The 23686-nt window shown below is 38.5% G+C and overlaps 1 protein-coding gene across 2 annotated transcripts in view; it reads right to left on the bottom strand.

Moving 5' to 3' along the window:
• The window catches only part of PLS1 (plastin 1), a 113575-nt gene extending 95317 nt beyond the window's left edge, over nucleotides 1-18258 (bottom strand). For both annotated transcript variants that reach the window (XM_045539390.1, XM_045539391.1), the window contains exon 1: nucleotides 18164-18258. The gene's annotated coding sequence lies outside the window, so the exon portion shown is untranslated. The remainder of the gene's footprint in view (nucleotides 1-18163) is intronic.
• Between the last annotated feature and the right edge of the window lie 5428 nt (nucleotides 18259-23686).

Genomic DNA, 23686 nt, shown 5'->3' with positions numbered 1-23686 from the left:
CATTTCTAGTTGCTTAATAAAGATCAGGACTAATGAAAGAAAAAAATGACTACATCCTGTGTTATAGGATAAAAATTCCATAGTCAGAAGTTGCCAAATGTAGAATTTTATGGTATACTTAATTTTAAATTATATGTAAAGCGAATCAAAGTGTATTGCTTTTGGGAAGACCCTGTCACCTGCTAGCCCTCTTCATTTAGCAATAAGCTATACTACAGATTAGAGGAGAATTTTTACCCAATTAGGAAACAATCATGGTGCAATAAAAGTGTACAAAGATCTTTTGTCTTGAATCATCTGTTATTTGCATGTACAATAAACTGGTTGAAAATACAGCTGTGCCACCAATGACTGCAGTGTTACAGCCAGGAACTTGCCCCAGAGTGGCATAAGTTTGGGTACCTTTTAAATTCCTGGTCTTTGCTCCTAAGATTAGTGAGTCAGTGTCAAAGTAAATATTTGACTTTCGAAATTTCCTTCTGACCAAGTGTGCTGGCTCACACCTGTAATCCCAACACTTTCGGAGGCTGAGCTGGGAGGATCACTTGAGTCCAAGAGTTCAAGACCAGCCTGGGTAACATAGAAAAACCCACTCTCTACAAAAAAATTTTTTTAAAAAGCCCAAGCATACTTGGCTCACATCTTTAATCGTAGCACTTTAGGAGCCAAAGTGGAAGATTGCTTGAAGCCAGGAGTTCAAGACCAGCCTGAGCAACATAGCAAGATCCTGTCTCTACAAAAAATAAATAAAAAAAAAAAAAATTAGCTGGGTGTGGTAGCACATGCCTATAGTCCTAGCTCCTCAGGAGGCTGAGGCAGGAGGATTGCGTGAGCCCAGGAGTCTGATGCTGCAGTGAGCTATGATCATACCACTTCACTCTAGCCTGGGTGACAGAGTGAGATCCTATCTCCAAAAAAAATTCTTCCTTCTATTTCACCTTTATTTCCTTTAAGACCAGAACTTAAATGGGAAAATAAAATGTATCTGGATCCTATTAATACTTCTTTCCTCTCAGAGACTTCACAGGACAAGAATGGATTTTGCAGTCCTTTCATCCTAGTTCAGCATAGAACAGGTCCAAAATTAAATAAGGGGAAATTTTAAATAGTCCATTAGGAATCTTTCACAGTTATGTTCATTTGAAATCTAAACTTTTCTACTGATCCAACTAAAATATTAATAACAATGAAAGTAGGGCTAAAGCTGTATCTACTGTGAAATGGCCCACCAGAATGATTAACAATGATCTCTTTGGAACACAGTTTGCAGGTTACAAGGCACTTTCACATAATTTATCATATACAACAGAGCATTTTGTAAACTCTATACACAAATACACAAATCATAATGCATCTGCATTATGATTTTTGAGCTGGACATAATGCATCATTCCATTGTAAATCCAGCCCTGCCCTAATTCTGTGTTAATTGAGAAAAGGGAAACCTCTCAGCATACTGTTTATCCTGAGTTAGAATCTGATCATCTTTTCTCATGGAAACAACTTAAAATTAAATCAGTGAAAACTATTAAAACACTTACTAAATTCCTTTTTTAATTATATACTTTCTTCTTAGGAAAAATAATTTTTTAATCTTTACTTACCACTTCTATTTTCTTACATTGTAATAAAAAAAAGTTTAATTACTTTTGCACATATATTTCAGTACCTAAGGGGGCATAATATGCCATTAGGAGCTGTGGCTCTAGAGTTAGAATTCTTAAGAATGAATATAGACTCTGCTTCTGACTAAAATGTATCTCCTTAGGTGAGTCATTTAACCCTTTTGACTCTTGGTTTCATAACCAAAAAATGAAGATGATAGTAATACCAACTCCACAGAGTTTCAGGAGGAATAATTAAAATAAACAGCAAAGGGACCGGGCGCAGTGGCTCACACCTGTAATCCCTGCACTCTAGGAGGCCGAGGCGGGCAGATCGTTTGAGCTCAGGAGTTCGAGACCAGCCTGAGCAAGAGCAAGACCCCGTCTCTACTAAAAATAGAAAGAAATTAGCCAAACAACTAAAATATATATACAAAAAAAATTAACCGGGCATGGTGGTGCATGCCTGTAGTCCCAGCTACTCGGGAAGCTGAGGCAGAAGGATCACCTGAGCCCAGGAGTTTGAGGTTGCTGTGAGCTAGGCTGATGCCATGGCACTCTAGCCTGGGCAACAGAGCGAGACTCTGTCTCAAAACAATAAATAAATAAATAAATAAATAAATAAATAAATAAATAAATAAATAAAAATAAACAGCAAAGGGCTTAGAAAAAGGGCTGACATATAGTAAATATTCAATAGATATTAGCTATTATTTTAAATATTGGTGATTCATGATTTTCATAAAATGAGTAGTCTTCAAAAGTAATGTGTGCACACCTATACATTATGTATATTTTGTGTTATGTTTACATATAATTTATATTTAATTTATAATATAAAATATACATTTATAAATAAAAATAGAATCTCAAATAATTTGCAGAACTGGTAGTAATTTATTGAATAAAGGCCCAGATGAAGTTAATTATGTTTAAACTTTGAACTTGAATAATTTAAGTAATCATTAAGGCAGTGAGTTCACTATTTGTGAGGGAAAAAAACACACGGAGCTATTTCTAGACCAGGGTCAACAAACTCAGCCTGTAGGCCAGATCTGGCCCATTGCCTGTGTGCTTACAACCTGTGAACTAAGAATGGTTCTCATTATTTTTTTAATGGTTGGAAAAAAAATATCTAAAGAGTAATAGTTTGTGACATGCAAAATTTATAAGAAACTAAAATTTCAGTGCCCATAAATAAAGTTTATTGGAACATATAGCCATGCTCATTTATTTATATATTAGAGTATCTATAGCAGCTTTCATTCAGCAAGAGTTAGGTAGCTAAGATAGAGATTACATAGAACACAAGGCCTAAAATATTTATTGTCTGGCCCTTTACAAAAAACTGTTTGCCAACCTCTGGTCTAAACTGTTAGCACTATGAGGGCAGAGCTCTGCTGGGGCCTACACCTCAGTGCCTAACCTAAAACTGTGTTCAGTAAATATTTAATAAGTGATGGTGTCAACATGAAGAACCTGAGGCGGGGCTCCTTATAGGTGGCAAAGATAGTTGTCCTCAAACAACAGATAGCCTTTTTGAAAACAGAGAACATGAGAGGACTGTCCTAGTCTATGAAGTCCAGCTAGGGTCACTGTTTTGTATAATTCTAACGGTGGAATTTTAGGCCACATTGAATTGAGTAGGGAAAAGGCAGAATTCATTTGGAAATAAACCATTTATTAAAAAAAAATATCCTATGGGCTTAGCTCACCTCAAGCTTATTTTTAGAGACAGCTGCTAAAAGGTTTACAAAGTCTTGAGTTGCATATGTAGGAGGACTGTCTTGAAAAGTATCCAACCATTGTTAATATAACGACAACAGATACATGGCTGGATACTTCCAGCCACATAAGTATGACTCTAAATCATACTAAATGTTAGGTCTCATTCTGTGCTAGTTAGACAACATTTAGAGTGTCACATTCAACCTAGGGATCCTTATTTTTTTAAGGTAAAATAATGACAATCTTGTTTCTAGAGGGAAACTATCAGCATGGTGATGGGTCTAATCCAGACACCAATCAAACAAAGCAAGTTGATGGAATTTAAGAATATTTACCATGGACATGAAATTGCAGCATTCAATCTAAATTAATTTAATCCACGTAAAACACTTAGAAGAGTACCTGGCACATAGGAGACAATAAATACAAGCTTTAATCATCAGCATCATCATTTGAGGAATTATAATGTAAAAAAATGTAAACCTTAATGTTATTCTCTTAGAAGATATAGCCATATTCACAAATGGAAATTGGGTTGCTGAATCACCCATACGTAAATTATTAGAAATTTTATTAGTTTATGGCAAAACTCACTTGTAATTTATTATCAGGTTAATTCTCACTAAATATTTCAGTACACTTTTCTATCTTTACTGAAGAGAAGTTTTTTTTTCAAACTATTTAACCACTTCTGTTGCTCTAAAAAAGGTGGTACAAAACATATTTATGATTCACCAAATATCCATGTCTTCCAGATGCTTAAGAAAGATCATATAGTCTAGCCAATGGGCTATGAGTAGAAGTTATCTGTGTCTCTCTAGGTCAAAGCATTTCAGAGATGGTATGTGATCATCAGTTCCCCTTCCTCTGTTGGCACAATTTGGAAGCCCCATATTAAGACAACAAAATCATAAAAATCACAGAAGCCTAGATTTCTGAGTAATTGCATATAGGACAGCTACAGTGGAGAACAGCTAATTCACACTGACATTTATACGAGCAAGAAAGTAATGGAGATTTCAGGTTACTTTGTTACTGTAGCACAAACTACTGTATCCTGACCAATACAGAAAGTCTGATATTCTGGTAATACAGAAAGAAACCTCGTATCAGTCTGTGATCCGCCAGCTTGGGCAGTTTACTGAATAAGCAGGGAAATTTTCCAAATCTTCCTCAGACAGTTATCTGTGCAACTTTATTATTAATATTTCATTTCAAGTTCATTCACAAATTATTACCACACCTACTCAAATTCAAAGAAAAGTATTTAAAATCAAAACCTCTATGCCACTCACTCATTGAAAAACCCTGAGAGAGCTGACTGAGATATACCTTGAGCAACGTAATCGCTAGCAAATATATTCAGCTAAGATTGTTCTCCCACATAACTCTTTTCCTGCTTTATAACACTCGGGCTTCATTTTCAGAAACATGTGGCAGGAATTACTACTCCATAGACAGACACTGATGGAGTAGTGTCCCAGACAAAGCTGGCTTAGTTCTCCTTAGTTAGCAGTCAACAAGTATGCTGTTAATTGGACTGCCCAATTTGAATGGGGCCTTGGACACAGAGAGATGCTATCTCATCTGACTGGCAGTAAAAATATCCAGTAAGATAAGGACTCAAGCCTGTGTCCCTTGATGCATTCCTGATTTAAAACCACTGGGAACTTGGAAGCCTGGCAGGTAGCAGGGTATAAGCTTCCATAGTCCTGGGTTCAAATCTCCGCTCTACTAATAACAAGCCATGTAAATCAGGGCAAATGACACAGCCTCTCTGAGCCTGAGTTCCCTTCCCCTTCACAAGGCATTTGTGAGAATTACTGAGATTGATGTAGGTGTAAGTACTCAATATACTTTGGACACCTGCTGCCACAGTGCTGTGGAATTCTTCTAAAAATTAATCTGAATTTCTATTAACTTTAAGCTTTATCACATAGCATATGTTTTTTTTTAAGCAAAACACACACACACACACACACACACACACACACATACATTCTCTGTTACATTTAAAGCAGTAAGAAATATACCTTTGACTTTACCCTTAGATTAGATGCTATCTAATGACAGTCATGAAAATAAATTCTACTACCTAATCTGATCATCTTCCAATGTGATCAAGCCCTTGCTAGGAAAATATATCTTGAGTTAAATTTCTGCTCATCTTCCAGAGACAACCGAATTTTTTAAATACCTAAGAATTCCCAACTAACTATATTCTGCTGATTTCCAATTCTGGTTATGTGTTTTTATACTCCAAGTTGCTCTTGGAGTATAAATAAATCAATGTCACCAGAGGCTAATCATAAAAAGAAAAAACAAATTCCAAAAGAGGAATTCTACAATGTACCTGAAAACTATTCCTCAAAACTCTCAAGATCAAGAAACAAAGTCTGAGAAACTGTCACAGCCAAGAGGAACCTAAGGAGACATAACAACTAAATGTAATGTGCTATCTTGGATGGCATCCTAGATTTTAGGTAAAAACAGAGGAAATAGTAATAAACTAGTTTAGTTAATAATAATATGAATAAACTACAGCCTATAGTTAATAATAATGTAACAATATTGGTTCATTAATTATAACAAATGTACCATACCAATATAAGATGTTAAAATATGGTAGACTGTATCAGTGTGGGGGCATATGGGCACACTCTGTACTATGCTGGTTAATTTCTCTGTAAATCTAAAACTGTCCTAAAAGATAAAGTCCATTAATGATAATTTTAAAAATCACCACAATGAGATACCACTTCACATGTATCTATATAAACAGGTAATAAATGCTGGTGAGAATGTGCAGAAACAGGAACTTTCATACATTCCTTGAGGGAATGTAAAATGATACAGCAGCTTTGGAAAACAATTTGGCAGTTTGTTGAAATGTTAAACATAGTGTTACCATATGACTCAACAATTCTACTTCTAGGTATCTGCCCAAAATAAATGAAAGCAAATGCCCCCCCAAAAAAGTTCACAAATGTTTACAGCAGCATTATTCATAATAACCCCAAAGAGGAAACAACCCCAATGTCCATCAACTAAGGAATGAATAAAATGTAGTATATCCACACAATGGGATATAATTCACAGCCATAAAAAGAAGTATTGATACATGCTACAAGGATGAACCTTGATGACATTATGCTAAGTGAAATAAGCCAGATACAAAAGGCCACATATTATTAATATATGATTCTATTTATATGAAATTTAAAGAATAGGTAAATCTATAGAGTCAAAAGGTAGATTTGTCATGGCTTGGGGCAGGGGTGGAGGGAAGGAGGTGATAGAAAATGAACACTAATGAATACAGGGTAATGATAATATTCTAAAATTGTGTACTTTAAATGGGTGAACTGTATGGTATTACATCTCAATAAAGCTGTTATTTTTAAAATGTCACATGCACCAAGAACACTGATGAAGCACCATTTAATCCTATTCAAGGCAAAGATTTTGATAAAGTCTAGTTGATATGAAACCTTTAATTCTCTGAGAGATCTTGCTGCTTGATTTTGTAATACCCTTAGTATAGTGTCTAAGGGCGTAACATGGTAGAAAGAACCTGTGCCTACAGAAGTTCTGAATGAACATTAGCATTCTCTTTAGATTAAATGAGCAACATGAAGAGATTTGGACAATGTGAATACAACACAACTAAGGTTGAATTAATAGTTTACGTAAAAAGTAAATGAGCAACACGTATAACATAAGGCCTTCCTTAAGTGTGCCCGAGATGTGAAACAGAATGCAGAATATCTTCACTAATATTTAATACATTAACTTGAAAAAATTGGTATCATTGCATACCCTTTTGTACATTGCTTCAGAATGCAGTCATTTCCTCCAAATTGCTAGAAAATTACAATGATTCCAGTTCTCCCGTTATTTATTGTCCTAGTGGTATGAGAAATGTTAATATTAACCTTTCAGAAATACTTCAGTTAAGTAAGGCTCAGTCTCCCACAGTGCAATATGTATCACATAGGGAGACTATAACTTTGTAAAATATTTAGAAAGTTTAATCTTTTTTATCCTACACATTCCAGATGTATACTAAAACTACTTTGTTCAACATGAAAGAGATTAATTTCTCCCATGTTAATTGTCTTATTTCAAGAACTCAATTACTGGCCGGGCGCGGTGGTTCACGTCTGTAATCCTAACACTCTGGGAGGCCGAGGCGGGCAGATTGTCTGAGCTCAGGAGTTTGAGAGCAGCCTGAGCAAGAGTGAGGCCCTGTCTCTGCTTAAAAAAAAAAAAAAAGAAAGAAAGAAAGAAAGAAAGAAAGAAATTAGCTGGACAACTTAAAATACATATAGAAAAAAGCAGCTGGGCATGGTGGCACATGCCTGTAGTCCCAGCTACTTGGGAGGCCGAGGTGGGAGGATTGCTTGAGCCCAGGAGTTAGAGGTTGCTGTGAGCTGGGCTGACGCCACGGCACTCTAGCCTGGGCAACAGAGCGAGACTCTGTCTCAAAAAAAAAAAAAAAAAAAAAAACTGAATTACTGTTAAACATTAGAGAAACTGTAAAACCTCAGGCAGGATAAAGTAACTTTTGGCTCTGCTTTCATTTAACTCCAGAATAAACAAGTATCCAAATTTCCAGCATTAGATTAGTGTATTAACATACATTTCTTTGAGAATCTCTGTGAGCTGCTCTCCTACTCATTTCTGATTTCTCTGAAAACACTAAAACGTACTTCAAGAGGAATATAAATAACCTCAATTTATTAGGTGTCAGTTTTAGAGGTGAAATTGGTTTTACATATAAACATTATTTACATGTAAAACATTCTTATTACATATTATTCATTTCTGGAATTAGTTTAGAATGCATATGAATCTACAAAAAATCCTTAGTATTTTAAATTCAGGTTATCTAGTTATCTCTTAGATAAGGCTGGAGTATCTCTTAAGATTTACAGTCAGTAAAACTCAGACCTGGGGGTAAAGAAGGATGAGTGGACTTGGGCAACAAAGGTGAGTCTAAAAATAAGGCATTCTGGATCAGGTGCAGTGGCTCAGCCTATAATTGTAGCACTCTGGAAGGCCAAGGCAGGAGGATGGCTTGAGCTCAGGAGTTCAAAACCAGCCTGAGCAAGAATGAGACCCCATCTCTACAAAAAATAGAAAACTTAGCCAGGCATCATAGTCCCAGCTACTTGGGAGGCTGAGGCAGGAGAATCACTTGAGCCCAGGAGTTTAAGGTTGCTGTGAGCTATGATGACACCACTGCACTCTACTCTGGGCGACAGAGTAAGACCCCGTCTTAAAAATAAAATATAAAATAAGGCACCATGGATCTTAAGTCTCTACAGGCAAGTAGAAGGTAGAAAGTATTAGGTATGTGGGCAGAGTGTGAGCTGAGATAGGTGCAGGTTTATTCAGTCATTAACTCTGTTTTTCTACCATTTCTTCAATAACTCATCAAGTGCTTACTATGGATTAGGCAATGGGGTACAAAGCAAAAGAGACACAGCTCTTTCCAAGCTCATACTCTCTGTGCCCACAAGAATTTACAACAGAATAAACTTTATTATTAGGAGATTGACTTAAAATGTGTATGGTATCTTCCAATTTACTTAGTTTACTTATTTAATCCACAACAAAATAGAACCAAAAAAAAAAAACAACCCCCAAGGTTTAGATAGGCTGAATGACTTAGAGATTCCCTCACCCATTGAATCTCTCAGCTGTGGATCTTGGGCAAGGAAGATGAGTCAGTCAGCTCAGTGTCAGGCACTCACTAAGCTACCGCCTTTTTTTAATTGGGAGACAGGGTCTCACTCTGTCGTTGAGGCTGGAATGCAGTGGCACCGGCAAGATCACAGCTCACTGTAACCTAGAACTCATGGCTTCAAGTGATACTCCTGCTTCGGCTTCATGAGTAGCTAAGGCAACAAGTCCATGCCATTGCACCTGGCTAATTCCTTATCATACCATACCTTCCTTCTGAGGTTCAACTGCCCCTTTGTCTGGAATCCTCTCCCTATTACTCCCTCTATGGATCAATCTCTACCCGATAGACGTCTGCCCATTCTTCAATGCCTAATTCAAATACTCCCTACTCCACTATTTTCTTTATGTAGACATATGCTCCTTCATTTCAGATGGATTCTGAAAATGCATAAAACATGAGAACACAGCACATATCAGCATCTCCTCAATTCTGCCCTGCCTACCCTAATTGTTATCATGGTAAGTGAACTCTCCTTCTCAGTTCTATCACATTTGGTATCTATACATTCCTACAGCGCTTAGCACCAACTATCCTGTACTATAGTCATGAATGCCTGCATTTTAACCCTCCTACAAGATTGCAAGTTTTCTGAGGGCAAGGAAAACCTTTCAGCAGTTAAGTTCTGCCTCTTAGTTCAAAGCTTGAAGGCTATTTCAAAAATACTTATTGAAGTTTTATGAAGGCTATTTCAAAAATACTTATTGAAGTTTTATATCTCGAATAACAAAAGAAAATACAAACCCTTTGAGTGTACTAGTCATTCAACTTGGTTTGGGCCAATTCTTAATATCTGGCTGATGTTGGCTGTTAAGCTTTCCATATGTGAAATGGTCGTGCTGGCTGAACCAGAGTTATTTTAAAACATGGTATACAAGAAAAAGTCTGATTTCTTGATAGAATGGAAGGGGAGGCAGAGTAAGAAATTTCCAAAAGGCAACAGAGAGCACAAGGCAGTAACTACTTAGTAAATAGGACTAATTTAAGAAACAAAACAACAAAACCTGAAATGTCAATTTTGTGAAGGCAGTGAAGTTTCAAAAGAAAATTTTTCTATTTCGTCTATCCTACACACCCTATACTCTAGCTTAGTTCTCAAAGTGTGGTTCCCAGACTGTTGGCCCCAGCACTACCTGGGAACTTGTTAAAACATAAATTTTCCAGCCCCACCAAAGATCTAAAGAATTAGAAACTCTGGAGTTGGGACCTAGTCATCTGGTTTTCAACAAGCTCTCCAGGTGATTCTTATACATGCTCAAGTTTTAGAACACATGAAAGTACCTGCCATTTCCTAAGCAGGCCAGCTCTATCCATCTCCATGCTTTTGCTCATGCTGTCCTTCTCGTGGCATGCCTTTTCTGTTTATTCTCTGTAAATTGAACATACACTTTTTTTCCCCCAAGGCTCAGCTCAAAAGTCACCTCCACCTTAAAGCCTTCCTCAACCCAATGAACAGAACTTCTCTTCATCAAAATACAGATTGATTGGAAGAGCACTAGATTTGAAGCTAGACTGAAGTTCCACAAGGATAGAGACTTTATATCTGTCTAGGTCACCACTGTGATCCCAAGGCTAAGCCCTGACATTCTTTCAAATGTAGACATTAGAAGACATATAGTTTGATCTCTGCCACTTCCAAGTGAGGTAACCTCAAGCAAGCAAGTCATTCTTGAAGTCCTGGCCACTGATCAGTGAAAGGCAGCAAAGACAGAAAACTATTATAATTATCAATAAATATTTTACCTGTTTTTTGTTTGTTTTGAGATGGAGTCTCACTCTGTCATCCAGGTTGGAGTACAATGGGCACGATCACAGCTCACTACAGCCTCAAATTCCTGAGCTCAAGTGATCCTCCTGCATCGGCCTACCCATTAGCTAGGACTACATGCATGCACCACCATGCCCAGCTAATTTCTTTTTATTCTTTGTAGAGATGGGATCTCAATATGTTGCCCAGGCTGGTATCAAACTCCTGGCCTTAAGTGACCTTCCCACAGTGCTGGGATTACAGACATGAACCACCTCCCCGTACAATAAATACTTTACTTCTTTATCTTACAGCTTACTAGTTGCTTGCACATTCACTATCAGCAAACCCACAGCTGAAGAGAAGGCCTCCCTTCTCATGGGGTCAGAAGAATCACAGACTTTGATTTCCCATCCATGGCTCTGATCATAGGCCAACTGATTTCAGATATCTAAACTTTAAATTGACCTAAGGCTCATTTTAATTGACCACTAAACATTCCAAGATTTTCAGATTACCTTTTTCCACTGTGATAATCTTGGATTTAACTTAGCTATTTAAGGATAAGAAAAGGGATCAAGCAAATGGCAATTATTGTTGTTTTTCCAAAATTAATTCACTTGGATGACAAATTTTTCTAAAAAACATCACTGGGTTTCTGTGAGCTATATTTCACGGCTGGCACCTCACTGACCTAATAACACTTGAAACTCTGTAAGAACTGGGCTACTCTTGGAAACATTTTCTGGACCAAAGGGTGTCCCAGTAAACATAAACCTGAAGAGAGAGGTAGGAAAAGGGACTGTGACAGGAAAGAATTCTGGAAGTTCTCCAGGGAAAGAGTGCAGGAGCCTTTGAGAACTTTTGGTTAATACACAAAGGTCATAAATACTAACTTGATATTGAACTAAAAGTTCAATTATGTACTCACTTGATATTGTCCTTCCACCAAATTATTGATAAGTAGCATAAAACCCTAAGTAGAGACTCATTTATCAAACCTCAATGTTCTAGTCTGCATTGATTTTTATCTATAAACAGTACATAGTAAGTATATGTTTATCATCAAAGACAACAAAAGAAACCAATATAGCCAAAAAAGATGGCATTTAAGATGACAAAGTGAAATGAGTCATGAAGTCTACTTGTGTCACTGATCATTCACTATAAATAAGTTGGTTCTGAATCTGCTTTTCTTTTTAATTTTTTTTTTTTTAAGCGACAGAGTCTCACTACATTGCCCAGGCTAGCTTCAAACTCCTGAGCTCAAGTGATCCTCCCATCTCAGCCTCCCGAGTAGCTGGAACTATAAGCACATGCCAGCGCACCCAGCTGAACTGGCTTTTCTTTTATTTCAACAGTTTAATCTAGATTATGAGCACCAGCTATGGGAACAATATGTGAATACAACCTAAGGCATTCAAATTGTTTGATCAATATCAGTTTTAGGCCATGGACTGTCATGCATCCCCTTTGGATTTTACAATTGTGATCCATGGGGATAGGTTTACTCTTTTATTTGTGGAGTACAGAGGGACTTGAATGGGCATTCATTGTAAGGGAGAAGGTTTATTAGACAAGTAGACCTAGGTCCAAGGTGTAATTAACATGACTGATCCTTCCACACACATTTACCAGTCTTAAACTCAAATTTAATCCAAATTCTATTTTGGCAGCACTGCTAAAATCTCTTATTTCTTGGTTCTCCAAAAATTTGAAGGAGCTTTTGTCTTTTCTTTAATAAAAACATGTTATTTCCTGCAACTACATCTTTAAACAATTTATTGTTTCTCAAAATAGAGTAATTCTGATTTCCTCTAATATTTTAGGTCAACTAAACCCCAAAACCTTTTACTACTATCTATCATGAAGAAGCCTCCCAGACATCTGCTATCTTACTAATGAATAATCTGGGATCTTTTGAAAGAAGCATGTTTGTCTGTAGTGAGTTATCACCCAAATATTCTTGTAGTTTTATAGCTGTGAATTGATCAAAAAAGTAGAGAAAATTTAGTTTATTATAAAGTCAAAAGTCCTTCACAATTGGACTTTATAAACAAAGCTATCTCTAACTCTCCTAGAAAATATTTTCTGATGAAACTTTTAAATAAGAGAAAAACTCTAATCATCTCTTTGCCGTTTCTGTGTCCATAGTATTACTGAAAAGCAACTTGCTTTTACAGAAGCCATGCTATGTGTCTCACTAAAAATGGCAAATAGGCATTCTCAGAGATAGTAATACTGAAAATAAAATGATCAGAGTTGAACAGCCTCACATCTCATGTGATATTACATAGCAGCAAAGTTTCCAGCAATCCAAACGGTACAACCATTTTATAACCAATAAACCTATATGCCACCCGAAGTCCTTTTTCTCTTTTTCCCTGATGTTTATCATCATCCAGAGTAAAATGTTGATTCAAAACTGGATGATGTTACAATTTTTTGGATGTTGAGACAAGTAACAGGTAGAAGCCAGAAGCTGCTGGCCTTTCCTTTCATATCCAGAATACACGCCCTGGGAGCACACAGACCTGCTCAGGGGAAGGAAGGTGAAGCAGAACCAGGAAATGGAAGGAGCTCAGGCAGCACAGGGAGGGAAGAAAGCTCTCGGCTGAGTTCCATTTTCAGACTCCCAGGAGACAGTAAGCTCCCTATGTAATTAGGTTCATCAAGAGGAGGAAAAGGAGCACATTTTATCACAGCCAACTCAGTAGATCATTCTGCAGGTCAAATCTGGCGCCTGTCATCCTGGCCTTTAAATTATTTGTCTCTGACCTGGGGCCTTCGGTGAGGTATCTACACCCACCTCCAACCAGTCCACATTGACTTCAGAACTCGCTGACATTGAAAATTTGGGGAGAATGTGTTCAGATATGGATTTTCCCTGGGGGGTTATGGCCATAGTTCAAAAGCCTGAGATCAGGATCAGGACCTACAGATATTCCAGGAGCTTCCAGCTACGTATACGCCCCAGGGAAAAAATTCTTACAAACCTGGTCACTCCAGAGTTCTTAGGCTCCTTTAAAAGGTGAGTTTCCCATTCTCAACTCCAAAGGCACCCCATGGATAAACACCAACTCACTTCCCTGTACAGCCCCACCCCAAAAGAGGGTGGGGGCAGAACAGAAATAGCTTTAATGGTATAAGTACCCAGAGAAAAAGCTGCTGTCTCTGTCTCCAGGAATGCTTCATGAGTAAAGGAGATAAAGACCAAGTGGAATTTAAAAACCAGGCGGGGTGTGGTAGTGCGTACCTGTAGTCTTAGCTACTCCAGTTGGAGGTTCCAGTGAGCTATGATCATGCCACTGCACTCCAGCCTGGGTGACAGAGTGAGACCCTGTGTCTCAAACAAAACACAGAAAGTATCACTATTGTTTTGTTTCTCAGATTAAAGTATGGCTCATAGACTGTTGAGACTTTCACCAGCTAAAACCTGTGGCCATTCTAAGCATTCGTTAGAGTTACCACATTTTGCATTTTGTTAAGATATTTGATTAAGTTATTTGAGCTCTCAGTGCCAGAAGTCAGACAGGCTTGGGGTCAAATCTCAGTTCAGCCACCTGTCAACTACGTGACCTCAGATAGAAGCTTTTATCTCGCCATGCCTCAGTTTTCTCATCTATAAAATGAAAGTGATAATTGCACCTATCTCATAGGATGATTTATAACAATTAAAGGACATATTGCTTGTAAAATGTTTAGTATAGTGTCTGATCCATGGAAAACATTCCATAATACTAGTTTTTAATATTACCATTATTATTTTAAGAAAGTTATATAATGTCATTTTACATAGGGCCATGGTAAACTCTAGGATTTAATATTTGGGCATTTGTTAAGTGTATGAGACATTAACTTCAACATATTGCCTGATTTTGCATTTGTCTATCTAGTTGATTTTCACTGTCATTATTTTTTACATATATATAAAAAACACCAGGTCAACCCTTCTCTTCTCCCCTGCTAACCGCCTTTCAAGCTCTGTCTCTCATCTCAACTGCTCGCTCTCTCCTTGATATTTTTATGAGAACAGGAATCACTGCATGTGGAAAAATGAAGACAGTGATCAACCACAGTGTGAATGTCAATGGAAAGGATGTGCCATCCAATAGCTCCCCTCAATGCTGGATGCAGCTCAATGGAAAGGCTGCATTTTGATTTGCAAAATAGCTATTTGCAACATCCGTTCCAAGTAAACAAATATTCCAAACCACCTCTTGAACCGGGATTTTGAGTTCAGAAGCACTGCCTTGTTTTTCCAAGGAAAGTCTCATCAAAATTCTCTCATATTCTCTGTCTCTCTCTCTCTAATCTTACCCCCACATTCCTGGGTCACAAACACCACCCTTCAGTGCCACCCTCTCCATGGCCATTGCTCACCACCTCCTGGTAGTGTAGAATGTCTCTCCAAAATATACTCTCAGTCCAAGGACTTTGGGCCAACCCATATGTGTTTTCGCCCTCTGACAAGCTAAGCTATCATGACCTTTCCAGATTTCTTCTCAACTCCCCCATGTGCAGATTCCCAGGACCCCAGCCTCAGCCCCTCCTCATTCTGTATACTCATTCTTGAAATGGCCAGTCAGCCCTTATATCTTACATCTTCCAATGACACAGATATTCTCCCCACAGCCACCAAATTTCCCCATTTAGATTGGTCTCTGAGGGCTTTGGATCCACAAAACATCTCAAACTGCAGTGTCCTGCTGCCAACTCAAATTAATCTTAGGGCCAACAATCTCAAAAAGTATGGGTTAATGAAAGGAGCTTGGGTCTAGTAATGAGGGAACTTGAACAGAGCCTCTGGCAATGTCACTAACTAGCTTAGTTAAGCATATCTCAGTTCCTTCTCTATATAATTAGGGGATCGTCTGGATAAAGTGCCACCTTATAGCTCCAAGATCTTAAATGTCCACCCTCCCCTTGCCAAAATACACTTATTTGTTTATTTATTTATTTATTCATTCATGCAACAACCATTGCATGTTTGATACTGCAAAACAATGCGGCAGGTATTGTGAGGTGTTAAAGATCATTCTTCAAAGAGTTTATCATCTAGAATAGGAAATAAGACAATCACATCAATAACTAAGAAACAGAAAGAGATGTTATAATTGGAGGTACTTATGAGAAAGAGAACGTTATAAACCCATTACTAATAGTGAAACTAATTTTCAACGTCTCTCCTTCTCTGCATCTAATCTTTCACCAAATGCTTATTCCTTTACATCATTTCTCAAATCTGTGCTCTCCACTCTGCACTTAGAGTTACATGCCTAATCCAGGCCCCAGACAACTGTCCCCTAATGTTTTTATCCCTGTATCTAGCACTACTCCTAACTGGTGATCTCTTATCAAAATATAATAATGAGAAAAATCACCCCATCTGGATGGTTTGACTTGGCCACTGTCTTGATACAACCCCTAAGATGGGGCCTCCCCCATATTACAGAACCCATATCAAATCCCTTTATAAAACTATCCGTACTTCACTTCCCTCCCACAAACAGTGGCTAAGCAAATGCTTACTGCTAGATGGGATGTTTAAATCACAGGCTTTACCTTCCAAGACCTTATACCATCTGCCAATTTCATGATCAGGAAGTTGAGAGAGGCTAAAATATAATAATTCAGGATACTATATACAAAGAGGATACAAACAGCACAGACAATAATAATAAATGCTATAGGGTTCAGAAGAAGGAGAGCTACTTCTAGCTGCAGCAATCCAGGAAGGCTTCCGAGAAGTGGTCACACCTGAGCTACACATTGCAGCATGGGCAGCACTTCAACAGGGAGAAAGGGAGGCAAACAGGCATTCTGGGCCAAGGGCCCAACATTACAGATGCAAGAAAGGGCAGTTTCAAGACCAGCAAACTGATAGGCAGGGATTGAGTGATAGGGCACTTTTCGAAAGGAGTTTACAAGGTACTGGCAAGCTTAGTATAGAAACAATTTTATGCTCAAACCAGACTACATGGTATAAGAAGGTGGAAGAGAAAAAGAAAGTTTAATAATCTAACCAAGTGGTGAGAATAGTATCATCAGGGAATGGTAAAAAGAGCCCTGAAAAATCAGAAAACCTGGATTCCAGGCCCAGCTTTGCCAACGAGGGGCTTGGGTGGCCACAGCAAGTCATCTAACCTCGCTGGTCTCAGTTTTCTCATTTGTAAATTGAAGCAGCTGAACTCGCTGACCTTGAAGGTCTTTACAGTCCAAAAGTAGAACAACTGTATATTATTTCTGCCATTAAAACATTCATCATGGGGGAAATGAAGCGGTGGAGTGGGGGGCCTACTTGTATTCACTTTCCATATAGGTTTCTCTTCCTGAACTTAAAAGTTTTTTCCTAAACTTACTACTTACTACGTATATGCCTCCCATATCACAAATTTAACACTTTACTATAGAATTTCTCTACAGAATCCAGTTTAAAGGGGAGCTGAATACAAAGGGGTGGGGAGTTGTAAAAGTACTTGTTTCATCTTTGTGGCACATAAACAATGTTCAGTATGTGCCCCCTGGCCTGAAATTCTGCTTAGGGCTCACAGGTTCTCCAGGAAATTTGTGCAGCACAGCCTCAGTCTCATACAAGTGTATCCAACACCACAGCCCCAGGGTAAAATATCTCTGTATATGCCATAAAATGTGACATAGTAAATAAAGGGGGAAAAGCGAGAATTCTGTTACTCATCTAAAAGACTGCTTCCTTTTAAAAGCACCAATGTAGCCCAAAATAACAGTAATGTTGAAAGGTAAGGGAGAAAAATCTTAAATTTTGTAAAGTCTCTACTTGAAAATGCAGCTGAAACGTGGAAAATTTTTGGCAGCGACATTTGCTGAAAAGTGACATTTTTATGCCGCATCCAGAAGCCCCTATGCTCCAGGAAAGGCACCAAAACCTGAAAGCACGGATGCGATTTCACTCCAGCCCTATTGATCCTATGCACCAAAACGCCAAAGGCAAACAAACCAGTCACAGAATTCAAACAAAACAGGCTGGAGCCTCTCCAGCAGCCTCCCAAAGTATGAAACAGAAACTTCACCGAATGCCTTACTTCATGCAGGGAATCATAATGCAGTTCTCAGGCTCATTGTTTAAGCGGTATAAATATATGATTTAACACCTGCAGGCACCACATGCTGCCCCGACTGGGCAGAAGCGCGCAGGAGGACGGCGAGCGCCGCACCGCACAGCCGGGAGACTACCCACGAGCCAGGAAACCCGGAGAAACTGCCCGCGAGCCGCCGCGCGACCCCAGAGAAGTAAAGCTTTGTTTCCCATTTGTCTGTCCAGCCTTACTTTTGCGCCCCACCGCGACCGCCGCGTACCTGCCTCAGCCGTCTTGCACTGTGGCCCGCAGCTCCCGCTCGGGATCTACCAACTCGCGCGTCCGCTGGGCGGCTGGCTCCCTCTCGGCGCCCGCCTAGCGCTGCGCTCGCGCCACTGCGCATGCCCGGCCGGCATCCAGGCCTGCAAACTCGGAATCCACTTGCCGGTTTTTGGCTGCGGCTCCCACGGGAGGAGACGCTAGACCATGAGCCGGGGTTCAGGCGGAGAGTGAAAGAGGAGTTGCAGGTGCTGGGAGCGTCTTTGACGGGGAGAGGCGGATGGGCGCTTGCAGCAACGTTATCCATACCGTCCACCATTACCCGAGCCTAAAGATGACCATCTACATGCTTGCAATGAGATTAGCACAGCTGTTCTCAAACTTGAGCGTGGATCAGAATCACCTGGAGGGCTTGTTAAAACACAGATCCTCACCCAGAGTTTCATATTCAGTGAGTCTGGAGTGAGGCGCGACGATTTGCATTTCTAACATGTTCTCAGCAGAGGCTGCTACTACCAGTCGGAGTACCATCACACTTTGAGGACCGCTGCTCAATAGGAAGAATTATTGTTATTAAAGAATTTTTTTTTCCTTTCCCCTCTTTTTTGGGATTTCACATAATACTTCCTCGTCATTTAACAGCCACACCTGCTTTAAATAAATAAATAAAGCCCACATTCAAACAAAAGTGGGATATTTCCTTTAGCATGTGAGTCAAGTAAATGAAATGCTGCCTCAGGAGTTCTCATATGTTCTGCCTGCAGCATAACCCATAGCTGTCCACCCAGCTCAGTCCACGAAACAGGACAGGTTTTGCTACCCCTTTAACTCAAAGTCTTGTGCACCCCTCAGCACCTAGCACAGTACCTAATGCAGAATAGGCACCCAAGTAACTCTGAGATGGTAGCAAAGGGCTGGAGAAAAAAGAAGGAGGTTGAAATTATTTTAAGAACCCAAAGAATTTGAATGAGCAATTAAATATGGAAGTAGGTGGGCCAAGGAGGGGGAGGGTAAGTATTTCTCCCTGTTTCACCTACACAAACCAGTAAATTTAGTATCCTTCTCTGAGCCCAGATATACAGGAGGAGTTGAGTAAGTTCTCATAAAATAAAACAAAAAATTTCTTAAAAGTTAAACACACATCTACCATATCCCAGGCATCCCATTCCTAGGTGTTATCCAAGAGAAATTAAAACATCTGTTCACACAAAGATTTGAATACGAATGCTCATAGCAGCATTTTTTCACAATAGCCCCAAACCAGAAGGAACCCAACTGTACATCAACAGGTGAATGAAAAAACAAATTGTGGTACATCTATACAATGGATTACTACTAAGTGATAAAAAAGCAGGAACTACTCATACCGGCCTCAACATGTGTAACTCTCAAAATCATTATGCTGATTTGAAGAAGCCAGAGACAAAATACATACTATATGATTCCATTTATATGAGGTCCAAAAATAACCTATAATGACAAAAAGCAGATTAGTAATTGCCTGGAGCCAGGGGTGGAGGAAAGGATGGACTGCAAAGGTCTAGTAAAAATCTTTTGAGGGTAATGGAGATGTTCTCTGCTTTGATCATAGTGACAATTTCACAGGTGCATGCAACTGTCATAGCTAAATTGTACACTTTAGATATATGAAATTTGGGTGAATTATTCCCTATAAAGTTGATAAGAAAATTTAAGGATATATACTTATGATCTTTTTATTTAGTGGGAATACTGACAAAGATAAGTTGATGAGGAAATATAGATCTTAAATATGGTATAACCTGATTTCGAGGGAAGGCAAAATAAAAAGTCACCCTCTGTAGAGGAAGCTAAAAATAGTTAGTATAAAATGTCTGTAACAACCATCTATTAATATAAAAACACAGGCCGGGCACGGTGGCTCACGCCTGTAATCCTAGCACTCTGGGAGGCTGAGGTGGGTGGATCGCTCGAGGTCAGGAGTTCGAGACCAGCCTGAGCGAGACCCTGCTCTACTAAAAATAGAAATAAAAATTATCTGGACAACTAAAAATATATACAGAAAAAATTAGCCGGGCATGGTGGCGCATGCCTGTAGTCCCAGCTACTCGGGAGGCTGAGGCAGTAGGATCGCTTAAGCCCAGGAGTTTGAGGTTGCTGTGAGCTAGGCTGATGCCATGGCACTCACTCTAGCCTGGGCAACAAAGTGAAACTCTGTCTCAAAAAAAAAAAAAAATACACACACACACACACACACACACACACATATATATATATATAAATACAGCCAGATACAGTGGCTCACACCTGGAATCCTAGCACTCTGGGAGGCTGAGGTGGGAGGACCTCTTGAGGTTAGGAGTTCAAGGCCGGCCTGAGCAAGATCAAGAGCCAGTCTCTACAAAAAATAGAAAAATTAGATGGGCATGGTGGTATGTGCATATAGTCCCAGCTACTCAGGAGGCTGAGACAGGAGGATCACTTGAGCCGCAGAGTTTGAGGTTGCAGTGAGCTATGATGGCGCCACTACATTCTAGCCAGGGTGACAGAGTGAGACCCTGTCTCAAAAAAAATAAAATTAAAAAAGTAACAAACCCTAAAATATGATTTGTAATGCTGATAAAACTAAAGTATTTCCCAAAATTATCTCTTAAATCTAAAATAGTACATAGAGTATATTAGAAATGCACTAGTGCGTAATAATTATAAAGAATATTCTTATCTGCTTAACTGATTGTATCACTACCAATGAGAAATAAGATTTTCAAACTGTATTTCCAGGAGCCCTGGGTTTCATGGAGATAAAAAAAAATGGGCAGAGCTGTGGATCAAGGACCCCCAACCTAGCCAGCACATTATTACTTATATATTAAGGTATCTTGTGAGATCTTACTAGATAAAAGGGTTCCACTGATAATGAAAAGAGCAATCATTTGAAAATAGTTGAAGTAAGAGCATCAGATAGGAAGAATTCACAGTGAAAAGATATGTGGTAGACACAAGAATTCTGGTCATCAAAAATATACACTGTACTTATAGTAACAATGTGTTCCAGTTTTTCTAGAATAGTGCCAATTTTAAATATCTGTTTCCCACATGAATTATGTCCAATCATGTGTTCCAACTGTTGGTTGAAAAAAAATAACATCACCAACTAAGTGAAATAGGAATAATTTTCCAGCTCTTCTACAGCTTGTGTAAAATATTAATAATGACAAGAGCTAAGAGTTATTGAGCTCCTACTAGGTAGTCACCATTTTAAGCACTTTACAATGTTTTCTCATTGAATATCTGTGACAACCTCATAAAATTATCCTCATTTTATAGGTGAGAAAACTGATGAACAAAATGTTATTATTTTCTCCATGAAAACACAACTAAAGACTAAATAAGTAAAAAGTAAATACAACTAAATAAAAAATGTCTTTTATATAAAGAAAAACTTTACTAATTCCACATTGCCCAAGGATCCATTTGGATTATTACTTTAGTTTTCCAGGCTGATTGATCCTGAGAGGGCTACCATAAAAAACAGAACTCTAGTGGTCACCAACATCATCGTCTTCACCATCATTGCTACTGTTTATTCCATGTTTTTTATGTGCCAGCTACTGTGCCAAGAAGTTAACGTTCTTTATCTCATTTAATATTCACAAAGTAAAAGTAGATTCAGAAATATTAGGTAACAAAGAGAGTGAATGGTGGGACCAGGATTCCAACTCAAGTTCAACTCTAAATTTGTGCTATTTACTACAATACTGGTTCCTGCAAAGCTATAATATATCCTGTACTCTAAAGGAAAAAAAATAGGCATTCTCAATTATAACTGAGTCTCTGTGAACATGGTTAGTATTAGTTTGTTACACATCCCCTGTTGGTTTATAAATACTTATAACCACAACATCCAACTGCCACCCAGCCCTGATCCTAATCCTGAAATTGTCTACTACCTATAGGCACCAATTTTACTTTTCATTTCAGGAAAAGTAGGTGCATTTTGAATACCAGGAAGTGTGGTGTGAACATATTTAGTTTATTTGGCTATTTTTTCCAGAACAAAGAGAATAGAGAAAAAAATATATATATATATATAAGCAAAAAAGGCTAAGATTCCGTACTAAACTCAACTCTAGATTTATGACATTTAGTTATTCCTTTTTCTTTTTTTAAATCATTTAGAGGAAAAAAGAATAATCTGAGAAATAAGACAAAAATAGTACAAAAAAAGATTTCTCTCTCTCACACACACACGTGCACATATACACATAATTTAACAGAGATTAGATCAAAATAGTCAACCAAGCACACACATCTACAACCTACCACCTAAAATTCCATGAAATGATAAAGATAATTTTTACAAGTAAAAAATATGCCAGGAAAATAAGAAAAATTGCCATCAACAAACCTTCTAGAAAGGTTGAGAAAAGACAAAATGCGGATAGATTACATCTCAGAAAAACAAAATGGAGACCAGGGGTGGTTGCTCACACCTATAATCCTAGCACTTTGGGAGGCTGAAGTGAGAGGATCCCTTGAGATCAGGAGTTCAAGATCAGCCTGAGCAACATAGCGAGACCCCGTCTCTACAGAAATATAAAATTAGCTTGGGAGGCTAACGCAGGAGGATCACTTAACCGCAGAAGTTAGAGGTTGTAGTGAGCTATAATTGCACCACTACATTCAAGCCCTGGCAAACATAGTGAGACTCTGTCTCAAAAAAAAAAAAAAAAAAAAAAAAAAACGAACAAAATGGTAGGAATATTCAGCTCAGAACAGTTGGGGGGACAGTGTGCAAGCTCACAGTTATCAGATCCAGAATTAGGGAGGAGGGCACTGAGACGTTGGTCAGGAAGGATAACTGGGGAAAGAGATTTAGAGTAGCTAGGCTAAGTCAATTCCTTTTTCTTCCCCACTGGTTCTAAATTCTGGCCCAGAAAGCTATATAGACTGCCAGGAAGAACACCAGTCTCTCTCACTTTGAAGATGAGCTATCAACACACCCTTGTTTTATAAGAGCTGTTCCTTACTCAAAACTGGCAGAGAATGGATACAGTAAATAAAAAGGCAAAGTGAACAGAGATTCGAAAATACAAAATTGAACAGATAACTAACACATTATTACACATTTGAAAAAAAAAAAACCACCACCACGAGAGAGGCACCATTTTTCACAACTAGTATTAGAGAAAAAAGCTAGAGAACAATCAGAAGACATTTGAAAAGTATAATTAATATCTTCAGAGAAACATGAGAAGATGTCTTATGTACAAAAAAATGTAACTATATATTTGGGAATTTAAAAACGTGATAACTGAAACAAAAAATTAAATGGATGGTCTGGGTTTCAGAACAGACACAGATTAGAAACTGGAAGATCAAGTTAAGCAACTATCCCAGAATGAGTCAGCCCAACAGGCAGTAGCAGAAAAGATGGCTTTGGGGCCCAAAAGAATGACCTGGGACAGCTTACTACATTCTCCATCCTCCTGGACACTTTGCCAATCTTCATTTGGAAAAAATAAAATCATGTACAACATTAACT

This window comes from Lemur catta, chromosome 1 (assembly GCF_020740605.2).
Source record: "Lemur catta isolate mLemCat1 chromosome 1, mLemCat1.pri, whole genome shotgun sequence".
Taxonomy (NCBI): domain Eukaryota; kingdom Metazoa; phylum Chordata; class Mammalia; order Primates; family Lemuridae; genus Lemur; species Lemur catta.
This window is presented reverse-complemented; position numbering and strand designations above follow the sequence as displayed.